Below are 18,972 nucleotides of genomic sequence, written 5' to 3' on the forward strand. Positions count from 1 at the left end.
AGCTGCCTATAGTTCACAGGTCAACAATTATTTATTAAGTGCTTATTGTTTGCCATGTATATATATACAAATGAAAGCAGAAAATCCTTGTTCTCTAGGAGTTTACATTCCAATGAATATAATTTCATCAATGAATACAAACTAGTCTGCCATTAGAGTAAATTTCACCTTAAACCAACAGCAGATTTCTTGCCAGAACTATGGCTCATCATCAGTTTAAAAATTCTAATTAGTATTGAATCTGGTAGTCAGTTTTGCCCACAGACAGTTCATCTCCTCCCTTAGAAAGAGAATAGCTTAGAAAGAAATAGAATAGGATATGCTAGTTTAATGCCTGGTGCTAATCATTGGAAAAATTCCAACTAACTGTCCATTATGATACATTGAATCCTAGGCAACTGAAAAGGTTCCTTTTAAGGCAGGTATGGTGGGATATATCCAGAGTGGGGGGACTTCCCCATAAACCTCTGCAAAACCATTCTTGAATCAGGTTGAGACGTCACCACAGAGAACATGTTTAAATGGCAAAATTTTATAGTCTAGACATTCCAGTATTTCACAAGATTTACAAGGCTCCAGTAAAATGGGGGTAGAAAACCCTATAAAACTCCAGTGGTTTGAAAAAGAAACATTTTCGTGAACTCAAGATCAACCTGATTTGATTAAAGTGTTGTTCAAAGAAAACTATTCTGCTGATGGGATCTAACAGACAGACTTAAATATTGGCTCTCCACCCCACAGCCCTCCATTCCCATTCCAACTCCCGGAATACCTTCCCATCAATGAAAAGTGCTCTGTATACAGGTGATTAATCATTCATCCATTACTTTCAATGCTGCTGCTACTGATCTTTCCTAAGATGAATTAGTAATGTTTCTGGCCACCAATAAATAATATTCTGTCCCAGGTGCTCAGGCTGGCTTTCATAGTCTTCCTTACTGAGAGAAAGATACATTCTATACATTCTGCTCTAATTTAGGAATGTGGCATTTGTGTAGCACCTAAATAGAGTTTTATAATGGAAAGATGACTTTATCCTCAACATTCCCCATTTAGTTCTAGACAGTCTTTCAATCTTAATAGATTTTCTAGTGGGCTAATTAAATATGGAGAGAGGATAAGTTTCATTTACTTTCTTATCATCAGTGCTTACATTTAAAAAAAACTCTCACATTTTAATTATTTGATTCCTGGCTCTTCCTGGGTAGGATATTTCTCTCCAAATTTCTTTTCTCTTTCATTAATGCAGTTTTTTTTAATCTTCCTGTAGGGCTTATTCTGCAGAGACTGTTTTGAGATTGAAGCTAAAGTTCCTCCAGGTTGAAATCTAATAATTACCCAAAAGCATGGGTGGAAAAATCTTGGTGCTATGCCGATAAAAGTAGGTAACCTAGGATTAATATTCATTAATATCAGCTTCAGCTGGATTATTTATAAAACAATTAAAAATTTAAAGCAAGCTTTTCATTGTCACAATGCAGGATTAAGTTTGTTCGGGAGGAGGAAGTGAAAAATATTATCTTGTTTGGCTTGAGTGATTTCTTTAAATAAAAAAAAGAAGTACAAGTAATTGCTTACTTTCTGCTCTTTACTGGGAATCAGAAAGCAGGAGAAATGAAAGTCAACATGTAAATGGTCCTTTTGGCTAGGACTATGGTTAACTGTCATAGATTACTGCTTTAGCCTATTTTTTGCCATCAATCAGTGCCTCTTGTCAAAGCCAAAGTAATCTTTCAAGCAGGCCAATTCCATCATGTCGCTTTTGTCAAACACTACTCTTTTTGGTTGCCAGATATTTTTTCCTGTAGTCACCTCTGACCCACTCACTTGATACACCTGTATCCTCAGTTTTGGTCACATAATTCCCTCATCTATAAAAAGGGAATAATATTTATCCTATATCCTTCACACAATTGTTGTTGAGCAAAGTGTTAGTTATTATTATTACATAATACTATTCAAACTTCTCTGAATATATCCTTTGTTTTCTGACATCTCAGTCCTGGTTCACATCATTAGCTTGTCCCCAGTATGCCCTCTTCTTAATCCATCATCATCCATTTATAACTGTCACATCATTGAAAGCCAACCTTGAATCCTACTTTTTCCAATAAACTTTTACTTCCTTCTTCCATAACAAATATTTATTTACAATTCTCTAATTTGTATTATAATTTCGTATATATATATATATATATATATATATATATATATATATATATATATATATATATATATATATATATGTTATACTAGATGCACCCTCCTTGAAGGTAGGAGCTGTGTCTTATTCTTTCTTATACCTCCTCTAGTGTCTAGCACTGTGCAGTCTCTAGTACAATTTTTTTTTTCATGAATAACACTAATAAAAATAGCTATATCCCAATTAGAGTAAATAGTGAATCCCTCCTGAATTAGTCACAAATTTATGCTATTTCCATCAGGCTAGATCCAATGATTATATTAACATAATTATGACTTGAAACAGTAAAAATTTAAATATATCATGAGACTCATTATTTACACTAATTAGGACCTAGCTTTTCACATATGATATATTATTTATTTATTTTTTGAGGCTGGGGTTAAGTGACTTGCCCAGGGTCACACAGCTAGGAAGTGTTAAGTATCTGAGACCAGATTTGAACGTAGGTCCTCCTGAATTGAAGGCTGGTGCTCTATCCACTGTGCCACCTAGCTGCCTCCCATATGATATATTTTTAAATGATAGGCAGAGTAATCACTTGGAGATAGATTTTGGGCTTAGAATCAAGAAGACTTGTGTTCAGATTCTTCCTCTAATTTTTACTAGCTGTATAATGATTTATTTGTCATGAATCTCCATTTGTTTGAAGACATTAACTGAATTTATAGTAATAGCTTTGAAGTTGAAGACTGGATTCAAATCCTGTCTTTGACACCACTTATGTGACCTTATACAAGCCATTTAACTTTCTTGGCCATAATTAGATATCCCAAAAGTCCTACACTCTTGAACTCTATTATCTCTTAAGTCACTGGGAAGCTGACTATTTGCATTATTTGAGATGCAATAATAAAATATCATGTCCTTACTGAAGTATATGTATATATTATTTATATAGTAACGAACTACACACATACACATACACACACATATATAATATATATAATATCCCAATTTTTCCAATCAATGACAACTTCATGAATAAGCTTAACTTCAAATTGTTTATTATTAAACTTTTTTATATTTCTTAAATATCAAATAAGTCATATAAATTATAATTTAGATACTTGTAAATTAGATCATTATAAAAGATCATTTATAATATAATAAATATCACAATATTTTTATTGATGGAAATAGCACTGGATTTGTCGTCAGGAGATGAGGATTTGCATCTTGGGCTAGTTTGGTGATCTCAAACAAGCTTTTCAAACCTTAGCTTTTTCTCTCCAAAATGTAGGAGGAGTGGAATATGTGAGAAGAAGAATTATGTGAGTTGATACAGTGAAAGTTACTGACCAGGATTCACATTTTCATAAGATTCATTGGATGTCAGTTTGATAATTTCTTCACATGTCAAGTATTGATAATAATACTTGCATTGATTATCTTGCCCAGCTATTGTAAGGAAAATACTTTGTAAACCTTAACTTGGTATATTAATGCAAGTGTGATGATGACAATGACAACAATAATACAGAAATATCTTGATTCATTTCATAGTTGTACAAATGAAAATTGCTATACAGATTGAACTATTGTAAACTGAAATTCAATTTATAGGTAGCACAGTAGACCATAGTGATGGGCTCTCTTCTTGAATTTAAATCTGACTTCAAACATCTTCTAACTATGTGACTCTGGATAAGTCACTTAATGCTGCCTCAATTTTCTCATCTATAAAATGAGTTGGAGAAGAAAATGGCAAAGCACTCTACTATCTTTTTCACAAAAACCCCAAATGTGGTCATTAAAAATTGGACATAACTGAAAATGACCAAACAATATCCTTCCACACACAAATTGAAATATATTTAAATTCATTGAAATGTTTAATGGTTAAAGGTATGGCAAAGATTCCTTAGAAGTAAAAAAAATTCTTCTAATTTATCTGTGTATTTACATTTTTAGACTTAAACAAATTATAAGTGTACATTATCAAGTGAGAATATATCCTTTTTAGTTGCTAAAAAGAATGAAAAAAGTCCTTTTTCCAGACACCAAAAACTATTTCCCTTATTTCTTTCCTAGGTATTCTCAGATACTTTCAGATTCCTTCAGATTACCATCCAATCCCTATTCTATTTTATGAACATGTGAATATTTAGTTAATTGACTTTCATTGTGGCTACTCATGACACTGCTTTCCTCATATATTTCATCATTGTCCCCAATATATGGAGAAGAAAACAAGAGATATTTTTTCTTTGTGCTCCTCTCCCATCAACATGTTCCACTGCTAAAAGATGCTCTTCCAAAAGGAATAGATTTTCCTTTACCAAGTCAAAAGAGGGTTTGTTAAAGGAAAAGCTAATGAGCAGGGCTAGGGAAACAAGAAAACCATTGATTTCTCACTCTTCTAACACTACTCAGCTGCCTCTTATCTTCTTATCTCTGTCATTTTTCCTACCTCCTTTGGGATGGGAGTTTCAAAGTTGGTAGGATGCCTGTTCCCCTTTAAGCCTGTAGGGAAGCATTTATAAATAGAACCTATAGTGATCTAAGCTTACAATTGCTTGTTCTATTCTTGAATGAAAAATGCTTAAGTTCAAAATTTGAAAGTCAAACAGAAAGGAAGATATAATGTCAACACAATTTTTCAATTTACAGTTATCTTCTACTTTATCTTTCTCTAAAGAATATATAATATAGCAGGAAACCTTGTCTAAGACAACATCTAAACCAATGTTTGAGAGGCTTTAGCTCTTAGCTTAATTATACCTGATTTGTAGAAATTTTTAAAGTAACTATTAAGTCACCTTCCTTTTTGCCTTTTCAACCCATTTAAGCTTATTGTTTCAAAAATGCAAGAAAGTAAGTTAAATCTCTATAATGGTAGTATTCATGAAATTTGTATGTTTATACACACACACTATTCTATTAGGCAATAATGAATCATATCAATCATCAAGTATTTGTTAAGTATCCACTCTGTTCTAGACATTATGCTAGATATTAGTAATACAAGTACAAAAAATGCAATAGTGCTTTCTTACAGAAAGATTATACTTTAAATGGGGAGCCAGGTAGTATACCAGAGAAAGGCTTAGATTTAGAGTTAGAAAAACCCAAGTTTTAAATCCTGCATTACACACGAAATTTGAGGGTCTTAGACAAGTAATTTATTTCAAACTTAGTTTCCTTACCTGTGTCATGGAAATAATAACATCTATCTCTCAGAATTGTTGGGAGGATCAAATCAATTAACATGAGTAAAGCACTTCAAGACCTTCAAGTGCTGTATAAAAGTGTGCTAATTTTATTAAATCTGATGGTGGCTAACTTTTTGAGGTGATGAACCTCTTGGAACATTTAGTATGTCAATAGGCCCATAATCAAATCTTTCTAAGTTTGGAAGTTCCTGACAGAGCTTGTGATAAAATGACATAGCTTTTAAAAATTCAAGTTATTTCCACACCAAAATGAGCTATTAGAATAGATCAACAATTTTGGAAGATTGAAGAACCCTGAACAACACATGGATCATTTATGATTCTAGAAAACTGATGATGAAGCATGCAACACATTTCCTGACAGAGGGATGATAGACTAAATATGCAGAATAAGAAACACATTTTTTAAAATGGACAATATAGATGTAAATTTTGCTTTTTGTACATTTGTACATTTTGTACATGGCTTTTCTTTTTCTTTCCTTTTAGGGGAGAGTGGGAAGGAGAAAAAAAACAAATACTTGTTAATATAAAAAAAAGTTAAATTTAACAAAAATGATGAGATTTACACTAAAAAAAGTAACTATTGCAAAATGTGTTGTTTAGTTAGGAAAAGATTTGATTGTATAATAAACATTCCACAGTGGGGGATGTCTACTGCAAACATGTGAAGACTTTTCCTGGCAGAAGGGGTGGATGAAAACAATTTGTTCCAACAGTCATGATGGAGGCTGAAATAGGTGCTGTGGAACACTTAGAGCTTGGTCAGAAACAGAAGGTGCCAAAGTCAATCATAGCATCCTTGGCCATAGCCAGTTGCTCTGACTTTTGTCCTGTCATTAAATTTCAGTGACTCTGGAAGAGAAAATGAGGCTGGCAATTTTGTGCAACTCTGACTCATTTAAATCCAATTCACACACTAATCAAGACATCATTCTGTGATATCTTTGGTCCTCTTTGAAATAAATGACAAATGACATTCTACAGTAGCCTGAGAATACTTTAAAATACCTACTTAGGGGCATAACATAAATATATTCCAAGGATAAAAATTACTAACTCCTAGAACCATCTCTTCTTCTTTCACCCTCTCCTCTTGTCCTTTGGATGAAAAATTGGCAAAATCATTTTTTAGGAAAAATGATTCATAAGTCCAGGTACAAACTAGAAATTAGGAAAAAAATTTCAAGAGACACTTTGCAAGAGATTCTGGATCCTCATTAAATATATCAAATGTTCCAGCCCACAGTGCAACTTCTAAGGATCCATAGATCAGAATGTTGTCTTGAAATGAGGAGCCAAGGAAGACTCCAAAATTAAAATTCCAAGGAATATTGTGGCTAAATTCCAGTACAATCAGATCAAGAAAAAAAACACTACAAGCATCCAGAAAGCAACAATTCAAATACCAAAGAACCATAGTAAGAATTACTTAGGATCTAGCAGCGTCCTCATTAAAGGATCAAAGGGCCTGGAATCTGATGTTCTGAAAGGCAAAGAAACTTGGAATGCAGCCAAGAATAAATTACTCAGCTAAACTGAGCATTTTCTTCTAGGGAAGGTTTCTTTTTTATATTTCTCTATTTTATTTGGTTTACAGAGAAACTTCTCCCACCTCATTGAAAAGTGGGAGAGGAAAAATGAACTGGGGAATAGTAGGCTAAATAGAAGAGAATGCAGAAATAGTAGGGGAAAGGTTTAAGAAAGGGGGAGGGACTTTAAGGGGGAGAAAGGGATTCTAAAGAGGGAGGGCTGCATGAGGTCAGTGGTGCCCATAAGTTTAATACTGGGGAAGAGGATAAGGGAGAAAGGAAAAATGGGGGCAAATAGCAGACTGGATTAAAAGCCAGAATCCTACAATATGTTGTTACAGGAAACACATTTAAAGCAGGGTGATACATACAGAGTAAAGGTAAAAGGCTGGAGCAGAATGTAATATGCTTCAGGTGAAGTAAAAAAAGCAGGGGTAGCCATCCTGATCTCAGATCAAGCAAAAGCAAAAATTGATCTAATTAAAAGACATAAGGAAGGAAACTATATCTTGCTAAAGGGTAGCATAGATAATGAAGCAATATCAATACTAAACATATATGCACCAAATTGTATAGCATCTAAATTCCTAAAGAAGAAGTTAAGAGAGCTGCAAGAAGAAATAGACAGAAAAAGTGTAATAGTAGGAGATCTCAACCTTGCACTCTTAGACTTAGATAAATCAAACCACAAAATAAATAAGAAAGAAGTTAAAGAGGTAAACGGAACACTAGAAAAGTTAGTTTGGATCTTTGGAGAAAACTGAATGGAGGCAGAAAAGAGTACACTTTCTTCTCAGGTTCTCATGGAACCTATACAAAAATTGGTCATATATTAGGACATAAAGACCTCAAATTCAAATGCAGAAAGGCAGAAATAGTAAATGCATCCTTTTCAGATAATGATGCAATAAAAAGTACATACAATAAAAAGCCAGGGGAAAATAGACCAAAAAGTAATTGGAAACTAATCTCATCCTAAAGAATGAATGTTTGAAACAGCAAATAATAGACACAATTAATAACTTCACCTAAGAAAATGACAATAATGAGACAACATACCAAAATTTGTGAGCTGCAATCAAAGTGGTAATAAGGGGAAATTTTATATCTCTAGAGGCTTACTTGCATAAAATAGAGAAAGAAAAGATCAATGAAGTAGGCTTGCATATAAAAAAGCTAGAAAAAGGGCAAATTAAAAAACCTCCAATCAAACACTAAACTTGAAATTCTAAAAATAAAAGGAGAGATTAATAAAATTGAAAGTAAAAAAAATATTGAATTAATAAAGAAAACTAAGAGTTGGTTTTATGAAAAAAACAAACAAAATAGATAAAATTTGATTAGAAAAAGGAAAGAGGAAAATCAAATTGTTAGTCTTAAAAATGAAAAGGGAGAATTTTCAACTAATAAAGAGGAAATTAGAGCAACAATTGGGAGTTACTTTGCCCAAATTTATGCCAATAAATTTATGCCAACAAATTTGATAACCTAAGTGAAATGGATGAATACCTTCAAAAATATAGATTGCCCAGATTAACAGAGAAAGAAGTAAATTGCTTAAACAGTCCCGTTTTAGAAAAAGAAATAGAACATGCTGTTAATCTACTCCCTAAGAAAAATTTCCCAGGACCAGATGGATTTACATGAATTTCCAAATACATAGAGAATTGACTCAAATTTATAAGAAATCAAATAAGAAATTCTCCAATTAATAAATGGTCAAATGATATGAAAAGACAATTTTCAGATAAAGAAATTGAAACTATTTCTAGTCATATGAAAAAGTGCTTCAAATCACTATTGATCAGAGAAATGTAAATTAAGACAACTAACTCTGAGATAACACTATACACCTATCAGATTGGTTAAGATGACAGGAAAAGATAATGACAAATGTTGGAGAAGATGTGGGAAAACTGGGACACTGATACATTGTGTATTATATCCCAAAGAGATTTTAAAGAAGGACAAGGGACCTATATGTGCAGGAATGTTTGTGGCATCCCTCTTTGTAGTGGCCAGAAACTGGAAACCAAGAGGATGCCTATCAGTTGGAGAATGGCTGAATAAATTATGGTATATGAATGCTATGGAATATTATTGTTCTGTAAGAAATGACCAGCGGGATGATTTCAGAGAAGCTTGGAAAGACTTACATGAACTGATGCTAAGTGAAATGAACAAAACTAGATAATTATACACTTGAACAATAATACAATATGATGATCAGTTCTGATGGATGTGGCTCTCTTCAACAATGAGATAATCCAAACCAGTTGTAATTGTTCAGTAATGAAGAGAGTCAGCTACACCCGAGAAAGAACTATGGGAAATGAGTATGGACCACAACATAGCATTTCCACTCTTTCTGTTATTGTTTGCTTGCATCTTTGTTTTCCTTCTCAGGTTTTTTTTTAACCTTCTTTCTAGGTTTGATCTTTCTTGAATAGCAAGATAACCGTATATGTATATATATATATATATATATATATATATATATATATACATATATATATATATGTATATTGTATTTAACATATATTTACCATGTATTGGACTACCTGCCATCTGGGGAGGTGGTGGGGGGAAGGAGGGGAAAAGTTAGAACATGTTTTGCAAGGGTCAGTATTGAAAAACTATCCATAAATATGTTTTGTAAATAAAAAGCTATAATAAAAGAGGGAAAACAATAAAAAGGAGCAAGGGGCAGATGTTTTCTATCACATTTTTAGCCAGGGAAAGAAAGATATACAAAGACTTCTTGAGTGATGACAGAGTATACAAAGATCTTTGCAGAAGTTCAGAGATGATGCAGGTTTTGGATGGAGTTTACCATATGAAGAGATAGATGCTGGATGGATCATGTACCAAGAATAACAGAGTGCCTAGACTATTCACTTTATGAGCTGAATCCCATAGGACTATAAGTGACAGAAAATACTAAAGGAGACAGTGAAATCATTGTTCAAACATAAATGGGAAAAAAAATAAAACATGTATAAAATATTCGATTCTGGTTTTCTGTGAATTGATATCCTCATCTCATGTGATGCTTACAGATTTTTTTTAAAAAATGAGTTAAATTAATCAATAAAAGAATTTGATCAGAGAATCGATACGACTACCTGATGGTCATAGAACAAAGATTGTGTTCAGGAATTAAAATTTGAAAGCCTAGATTGATGATTGAGTATTTGGGAACAACAACATAGGGCAAAAATATGACTGGTGTGTTTGTGGGAATCAGAGGTGTGAAATGGGCAGATAGGAATCTATCTTGTTCAGTTTCTTCCTCTTCCCTCTCAGCACTTCTATCCTCTTCCATTTCTTTTGCTGTTACGTCATTTTAAAGTAGTGTACAGATTTTTGTGATCCCATTTGGAATTTCATTGGCAGAAATACTAGTTTGGTATTTTCTTCTCCATCTCATTTTATAGATGAGGAAACTTAGGCAAATGGGGTTAAGTGATTTCCCCAGGGTTACAGCTAGTAATTGAAGCCATATTTGAACTCAGGAAGATGAGTTTTCCTGACCTTCAGGCCTGGAACTTTATATAGTGTCACTTAGCTGCTCCCTTTTGCCTACTCCTTTCCATTTACTGGATTCTTTTCTCCTCTCTCTTTTTATTTCTTCTTGTCCTGGAAATATTCTTGTTCTCCCATTTTCTTTCAAATATTTTTATATCCTTTCCTCAGATGATTCACTACAGCCATTTAACTTATGTATATTTAAAAAATTCTTATTGCTCATTACTGAAACCCTATACAGAAAAATTTTCTCTTTTTCCTAAGGGTTCTCAGTTTTCTTCTTAGTATCCAATTAATAAAGCATGGAATATAGAACAAGTCTTATTAAAATGCCTATATGAAAGATAAAGAGGGCTAGTATCTAAGCTCTACTTCCCCCAAATCTACCTCCTAGTAAGTATAATTCCTTTTATCTGTCCTTCTTCTAATACCAGAAGTTCAATTATACAGTTTCAGCAAAACTCATGTGTGTGGCCAGGGAGAGACTTGTTATTTGTTATTGGAGCAAGATGCTGATGACAAAATATAAAGATAACTTAGATTACCTGAAATTAAAAAGCCTTTGAACTAAAAAAAATCAAAACTAAACTAATGAAAAAAGTTATTGATTGAGAAAAATATTTCCATCAAATATCTTTGATAAGGGTGTGAAAAAAAGTAACAGAGGAAATCAAAGAAAATCAAGAGCCATTCTCCCAACTGATAAATTGTCAAAATATATGAGAAAATATTTCTTCAAAGAATTGTAAGTTTTTAATCCTAAGATTGATAATTGATTTAAGTCATTAGCATAAGTAAAAATAAAAACTATTCTAAGGTTTCTCTTCACACCAGCAAATTAGAAAAGATGACCATGGGAATGATCAGTGTTACAGTGGCTGTGAAAAAATAAGCATATGCTATTGTTGGAGCTGTGAATTGGTACAATTATACTGAAGAACAATTTGAAATTATGTAAGCAAAGTGGAAGTTGCCTAAACTTTGATTTAGAGATCTCACTGCTAGGAATATATCTCAATGAGGTCAAAAATAAAAGGAAACCCTTACATACACCAAAATATTCATAGAAACACCTTTAGTAACAAATAACTGGAAGAGACATGGAACTGGAAGAAGATGCTCATCAACTGAGTAATGACTAAACAAATTATGATATACCAGAATATTAATTATGGATGAGAAATGGTGAATGTGAAGAACTGAGAACATAAGCTTTTAGAGGAACAGAAGTTATTTCTTTTTTGTCTTTGTATATATCATCTTGCCTGGAATAAAACAAGTGCTCAATAATTATCTATTGATTGTATTTGGAGAAGCATGTGAAGGCTACATTATCTGTATTTCATTGTTCCAGCATCCAACCTTTACTTTTAACTCTTGCTTCCCATCATAATCACTGCTACTTGCTTGCTTCCATTGCTGTCTTTCAATATAGTATTGTGGCTAACTGCTGACTTGGTACTTCATCACTCACCTAGCAGCCAATGTCTCTGTATGCTGCTGTGAGCATGTGGTCTTCATTTTTGCCTTCTAGAAGACCTTTTTCCTTATGATTCTCTCCCAGCAATTTCTGCTCAAATAGATTACATGCATATATTCCCTTGAAACTTTTTCCAAACATTGCAGTCCAGTACAGAGGTCCCAATTCCTTTTTAGATCCACACACTAAAGCTTTATTTCCTGTTTTTAATTTAAAAAAATAGACTTGAACCTTTCACATATCTTTTACTAGCTCCTCTCTAAAATATTCTAATAAAAACATCTTTAGTGTATTGCAGAATGAAATTTTACTTTTTTATAAATGTTAGAAAACTTTCAACTTAAAATTCACTGAATAAACATCAATTAAGTGTCTGCCATGTAGACTTCAGAGACAGCTGGATGGCTCAGTAGATAGAGTTCTGGACCTGGAAACAGAAAGACTAAAATTCAAATCTGGCCTCAGATACTTATTAATTGTGTGTCATCAAGTCATTTAACCTCTACTTGCCTTATTCCATTGGAGAAGGAAATGGCAAACCACTACAATATTTTTGTTAAGAAAATCCCATGGATGGTATGGTCTATGCACAGTGGTCCTCAAACTTTTTAAATAGGGGACCAGTTTACTGTCCCTCAGACTGTTGGAGGGCCAGACTATAGCAAAAACAAAAACCACACTCTGTCTCTGCCCCTCAGCCCATTTGCCATAACCTGGTGGGCCGCATAAACGTCCTCAGTGGGCCGCATCTGGCCCGCCAGCCGTAGTTTGAGAACCCCTGTATAGTATCAAAAAATTTGACATGACTAAATGAATGAACAACAATGAATGTATAATTTATTCTAATAGGCACTGCAGAAATTAGAAAGAAAAATATCTTGGCTAAAAATGACATCTCAGGCATAAAGCTTTTCTTGATTCCCCTTCTTTCTTCTTCCTTGCAGCTAGGGATAGTTTGTCCCTTTCTTAGCTGATCTCATACTTTATACTAATGTAATGCACTTATATGCTAGTTTGTATTTACAGTATTTATGTCTTAACTTCCCTAGATTATAAGCCAATTGAGTACAAGGGCTCATAATCTTATTAAACTTATTTATTTTTCTATTTGCTCAGTTCCCAGAGCATATGACATGTATCAGCCAATAAAACATAATAGAAAATAGGAAATTTAAGGATAAAAACAGAATGGAGACCAGCTGTAAGAAGCATAAGTAACAGATGCTGCCAGGAAGACAAGAGGAGGGAGTGACTATGATTGGGATTTGAATTGGGATTGGGCCCTAAATGTGCTGATGAGAAAAGAAGTTGTTACATCTTCTGGTGAAAAAAATGGCTTAATATAAAGAACTTTTAAAGAATTTTGCTGTTATTGTTCAGTGATTTTCAGTCATGCTTGAGTGTGACCCTGTATGGGGTTTTCTTGGCAAAATAATGGCATGGTTTGCCAATACACTTCTCCAGTTCATTCTTCAGAGAAGGACATTATAAGGCAAACTAAATTAAGTGACTTTATACTAAATGCTACTAAATGTCTGAGACCAGATTTGAACTTAGGAAGATCAGTCTTCCTAACTCCAGATCCAGCACTCCGTGCACTATGGCACCTTCTAGCTGCCTTTGGAGTCATCATGGAACTGTGAAACCAGCATTGACTCTACAATTTGTGATTCAAGTACTATCTCTAAGTCTTCCTGGCTGTGTACTCCTGGGCAAATTACTTAACCTCCCTCAATTTCTTCATCTGTAAAAAGAAGTTGGACTAGATGGCTTCTGAGGCTCTTCTGACTCTAAACCTCTAAATTTTTGAACTTCATAAAGTTGTTAATTCCTTGTCATTTACGAAGAGATTGACAGATAGTGGTTTGTGAAGGATATAGAAGGTTATGTTTGTAAGGGATGGAATTTGGCAATCTCATCTCAATTAGTGCAATGTCATTGGTGTAAAGACATAATGAAGTTTCAGATGTACAAATTGGATGGTTTACATCAAGTGATCAATTAATGAAGTATAAAGTATCAAGTATGAATCTTTTGATTGGTCAAGAAATACCACATGATTATCTAATCAAATAAACTGATTACACTTCTGGATGTTTCAAATATTGAAAGAATTTTGGCAAGAACAAGAAGACAGGAAAAGGGATAAGAATAAGCCTCAAGGGAACATTATCTTTTCCCTATCCCCACTGACTATGTCTTCAGGGAGATGGAACCTGGAGAAGACAACACATCCATCCAGGAGCGGAGGGAAACACACCAAGAATTTATTAAACTAGAATGCAAAGGCTACTAAACTAGGATGAAGTGACTTTAAAGAGCATGACCCTATTAATTAGAAAAGAATGCTGATTATGTGCTCAAAAAATAATTTCCAGTAATTAGGAATGTTGAGTTTACCTTTTTTTTTTTTTTTTTTTTTTTTTTTTTTTTTTTTTTTTTTTTTTTTACCGTGTATCTTCTACAAAAATACCTCACTAGCATTGTTCTTTGCAATGATTCTAATCTCCCATTAATCTTTATGTATTTGTTTGAAAGGGCACTGCAGACTTTTGGGAGGAATATTTCTTACTGTTTTTATTATAGTCTCTTAATGTAAACTAGGTTTCTAGTCAAGCCTGGAGCATTTTGCATGAGACTGATTAATTAGTGTAGAGAATAAAGATGCAATACGTAGTACTAAAATGAGGGGAGGAACTGGTTCAAGAGCTTTAGAGAGGACAACATATTTTCTTCTTCCTCCTCCTACTCCTTTTCTTCATCCTCCTCTATCTCCTTTTACTTCCTGTTTCTGTTCTTTCTATCTCCCTCTTCCTCCTCCTCCTCCTTCTTTTCCTTCTCATCTTCCTTCTCCTTCTTCTCCTCCTCCCTTTCTTTTCTTCTCTTCTTTCTTTTTCCTTCTCCTCCCTTTCTTCCTTCTTTCCTTCCTTTCTTCCTTCCCTCCTCCTTTCCTTCCTTTTTCTTTCCTTCCATTCATCCTTATTTCTTTTTCTTCCATTGTCTACATACTTGCTTTCTAATTATCTAATTTAAAACAGACTTAGAACTTGGAGCATCAAGTTGGATGGAGAATTAATATATTCACTAATCGTGGTCTCTGAAATATCAGATGTCTTAAGTAAACTTTTCCCAGGGCTGGAATACAATCAGTCAATGACTGTAATGCAGATATTTCATATTTTTGTTGGTTAATATGAGAGTCATATGCTTAGATATCAGAGTTGGGGAGTGGTGGTGGCACACAATTAAGATGCTATTTATATGTGGCTGTGGATTGATGAGCGTGTGTGTGTGATGGGATGGTTTGTGTCAGTGACGATAGGGAAAAAAAATCAACCCTCCCCATTCTTACTCTAAGCAGCCCTAACAAAGATTTACTAAGAGGTCTAGATTCCAAAAAAATTTATTAGGGAAGATCATGAAGCTCCAGGTGAATTGATAGGTGTGGACATTTTCAGGCATAATTAGAGTTACTAAGCATGGCAGAATTCAAATGTTTGCTTCATTTTAGTACTAAACAATAACTTCATAGGTCAATATAAGAAAACAGATGAGATATAGGAAGGGCTCCCTTTTCTTTTTAGTCTATATGGTATAAATTACAATGAATAAGGAGCTATTATCATAAGATTGGATTATCTAAGTTTAGCCTTGGCAAGAACCTTTTCACATTTATGAATATGAAGTGTATTAACATAATTATTGGTTTATGTGAAGCAATGAGGACTACCCACCTACTTCTTCAAATCCTTACTTCATAGGTGTCTCTAAATTTCTGAAGGTGATAACTGGTTATCTAAAAGTAGGTCAAAATGGTTTAGCCAAAAGGGAGGGTTGATTTGTGATGGAGGAAAAATGAGCCAGGGAGAATGAGAGCAAAAATAATTATAGCTATAGTTAAGAAACCTGGATTTCAGAAAGTGGGGGTGGTAATTGCAAGTCAAATTAGAATAATTTTAAAGCTTAATTCTAAGGATGTAAAGGGAGTTTCGAAGAAGGATATTTTTGGAAGCTCAATGGGAGTAGGGAAAATATACACGACAAATAACACATATGTATCTCTGGGAAAGAGAAGTTAGAGAAGCAGTAGAAGTTTTGTCTTTTTTTTAAGGCAGGAGGTAAGGGCAAGAATGGTTTCCTCTTTGTCTTTGTATCATTCTCAATACATAGTGCAGTTATCTTGCAAATGAGAGGCACTTAATAAATGCTTATCAGATCAAATTATAAAAGGTTATTCTTCTTCCCTAATTGCTGCTCTGTCCATGGATTTGCTGACAGTAGTAGAGTCCAATCTTGTCAGCTAGCTGGTTGTGGTTTGTGCAGGAGTGACCAGGAGAATCTTGAACTCCCTGTTCTGGATGTCTGTTTCTGCCTCAAGATAATGCTGGTGTTTGCCACATTGTTTGTCAGGGGGCAGTTTGCACCCTTCCTCTAATAATATCATATGATTGTTTGAGTTAACATTAATTCTAATTCTTTACTATAATTTATCCAAAGGAAAAAATATATACTATTGTAACCATGACATATCCTGTTATCTTCCCCTAATAATGAGATCATCCAAATGATTCTAAAGGGATGCTTAGGATTTATCAGTGGCGCCTTGTTGCACAATTTCCATTTTTATTCTTGAAGATACAATAAAGATTTATGTCTGATGGACTATGATGTGGTTTCCATCTAAAAGCAAAACAATTCTTTCCAAAAAATACCATATCCCCAAATGAATCCATAATTACAAACAGTGTTGACGAGCTCTTTGGCTTAAATAAGTTTATAACATATTACTCTCTGTGTATTTGTGTGTGTGTGTGTGTGTGTGTGTGTGTGTGTATGTGCATGTAGATATGTTTTGATGTGCTTGGTAAGGAAAAATAATTAAAATCCCTCTGTCATTTCTAATTGAGAAGAAAGAAATGCAACCCATTACTTGATGTCTACCATAATAAGGTTCCATTTACCCACCCCCCTCACTTCATTCCAGATTTGTTTCAAGGATTAACTTGCATTAAATAGTTTCAGGTCTGCATGTCAGCCATGTTTCTCATTATTGAAGATCAAAATGGCTTAATTTCCATTGTGTGTTTGTGCCATTTAGACACAAGAGAATCTCAGAATACCAGACTTTTGATACAGGAACCAATGTTTCCTGAGAGTTTTTCCCAGCTTTTCCCATTATATATTTGCTGTAGTCACTCTATTAGCAAAAAAAAAATTAAGTGCCCAATGTGTGCTAGGCACTGGGCATATTAGTTCAAAGGTGAGATAATCCTTGCCCTCACAGGGTTTACTTTCTAAAATAAGGAAGGCTTTGAAATATATATGTAGGAGAGTCCTGGAGTTTTGATATGAAAAATTCTTTAGGCTGAATTTATTGGTCTTTTGAATCATGCTTGTCTGTACTACCTTTAAATACATAGCATTGATGGCATTGATTTCACACAGCTGTTCAAATCATCCACTATGCATTATCTTTAAGCATAATGAGACTTCCTTTTGTCTGGGCCCTTACTCAAAACCTTTCAGTTTGGCAGAACCTGCTAAAGTTTATGCTTCTGCTGGCAGAGCAACAGGGGCTCTACTGCCTGTGTTGGTTGTTATCAACCTGTGGCAATAGGAGGTGAATGGAGGGGGAATGAATTTGATGCTCTAGGAAGAATCTTTTTCATTCCATTGTTTCATGGCTATAGCTATACAAGCCATGCTAAAGTCCTCCCCTTAGACCTTATGGTAGCAAAAAGATGGGCCCTAGGGATATTAATAAAAGCTGTACCAGCAGAATATCATAAACTCAGGCAAGTCTTGCCAAGCTGCAAAGGTGTTGAATATGGGCCTAGCGACAGTATATTTAGAGCAACCTAGCAAAGTTCAGAGAGTATCATCAAGAAATTGCTGACTGGTGGATTTTTCTTCCACATTAATTTACAAAGACTTTTGACTAAGGCCGAGAAAGGTTATTATCTACATTTCTGGATGGACTATCTACATTGCGAAGCCACACATAGGCTTCTGAACTCTAGGCTATATAAATACATTGTGAGGTTAAAGCAATTACCTGTATAATTCAGATAAAATTCTCAAGTTTTTGAGGAAAAGTGTTGATTTTTGAATTGTATTATTTGTCTATATTCATAGAATTCATATAATATTGATCAATTCTCTGCTTTGCTCATGATGATATAGTTGACACTACACCAGATTGTGAAACTTTGGTCTTTTGCATTTCATGGACTAAATCAGTCTAAGAGAATTACTGGACTCCTTCCACCTTTATCCAGAAGGGTATTAGGAATGTGCTGTTTTCAGAGACAGTGAGTAAAAAGGGCTTATACTTTCCTTTTCCTAGATTTTGGCAGGTTACAAGGCCAAAGGAAAAAAAAAAAACAACTCAAAAAGTTGCTTCCAGAATGGTGCAGTGAGTTCTTATGGAAATACATATAGCTCAGCTGGTCAAAGAAAGCTGGTAATGAAGGCAAAGAAGTGGGTTCTATTCCCTTCTGTGTTGGTTATCTGTGTACATGGAAGAAAACAGTTCAGTAGCTACAGTTTGCACTCCTGGCCTGGTTCAGCTGTCTGGCAAATTAAGTGTAATTGGTCACAAGAGGGGAACTGGGATGTAAAGTGAAGATAGCTTAGTGCAACCCATCATTGCTACTGTTGAAGTAACTCAAAGCACATGTCCTACTGATAGTGATTCAGGAGTTTAGGGATGTATGAATGTCAGGACAAGTACGAAGAAAAATTACCATGATGTGATTGTATGGTTTGGATCATAGCATTCTAGATTTAGAGTTGGAAGAGATCTTAGAGGTCATCAGATCCAATCCCTCATTCTACAGATGAAGAAACTGAGGCTGGGAAAGGTTAAGGAACTTGCTTAAATTCACATAGCTAGTAAATGTTTGAGGCAGGCTTTTAACTCAGTTCTTTTGGGTTTTGAGTTCAATATTCTATCTGGCTATTTTTCTTTTCTTTTTTTTTTCTTTTTTTTATTATTAAAGCTTTTTATTTACAAAGCATATGAATGGTAATTTTTCCAACATTGACACTTGC

The 18,972-nt window shown here is 34.1% G+C and overlaps 1 long non-coding RNA gene across 1 annotated transcript in view; it reads left to right on the forward strand.

Moving 5' to 3' along the window:
- Positions 1–18,972, forward strand: part of LOC141552868 (uncharacterized) — a 58,320-nt gene that overhangs the window by 9,077 nt on the left and 30,271 nt on the right. Inside the window, exon 2 of the long non-coding RNA XR_012485252.1 lies at positions 1,271–1,381. This is a non-coding gene — a long non-coding RNA (uncharacterized LOC141552868). The remainder of the gene's footprint in view (positions 1–1,270; positions 1,382–18,972) is intronic.

This window comes from Sminthopsis crassicaudata, chromosome 1, assembly GCF_048593235.1.
Source record: "Sminthopsis crassicaudata isolate SCR6 chromosome 1, ASM4859323v1, whole genome shotgun sequence".
Lineage (NCBI taxonomy): Eukaryota > Metazoa > Chordata > Mammalia > Dasyuromorphia > Dasyuridae > Sminthopsis > Sminthopsis crassicaudata.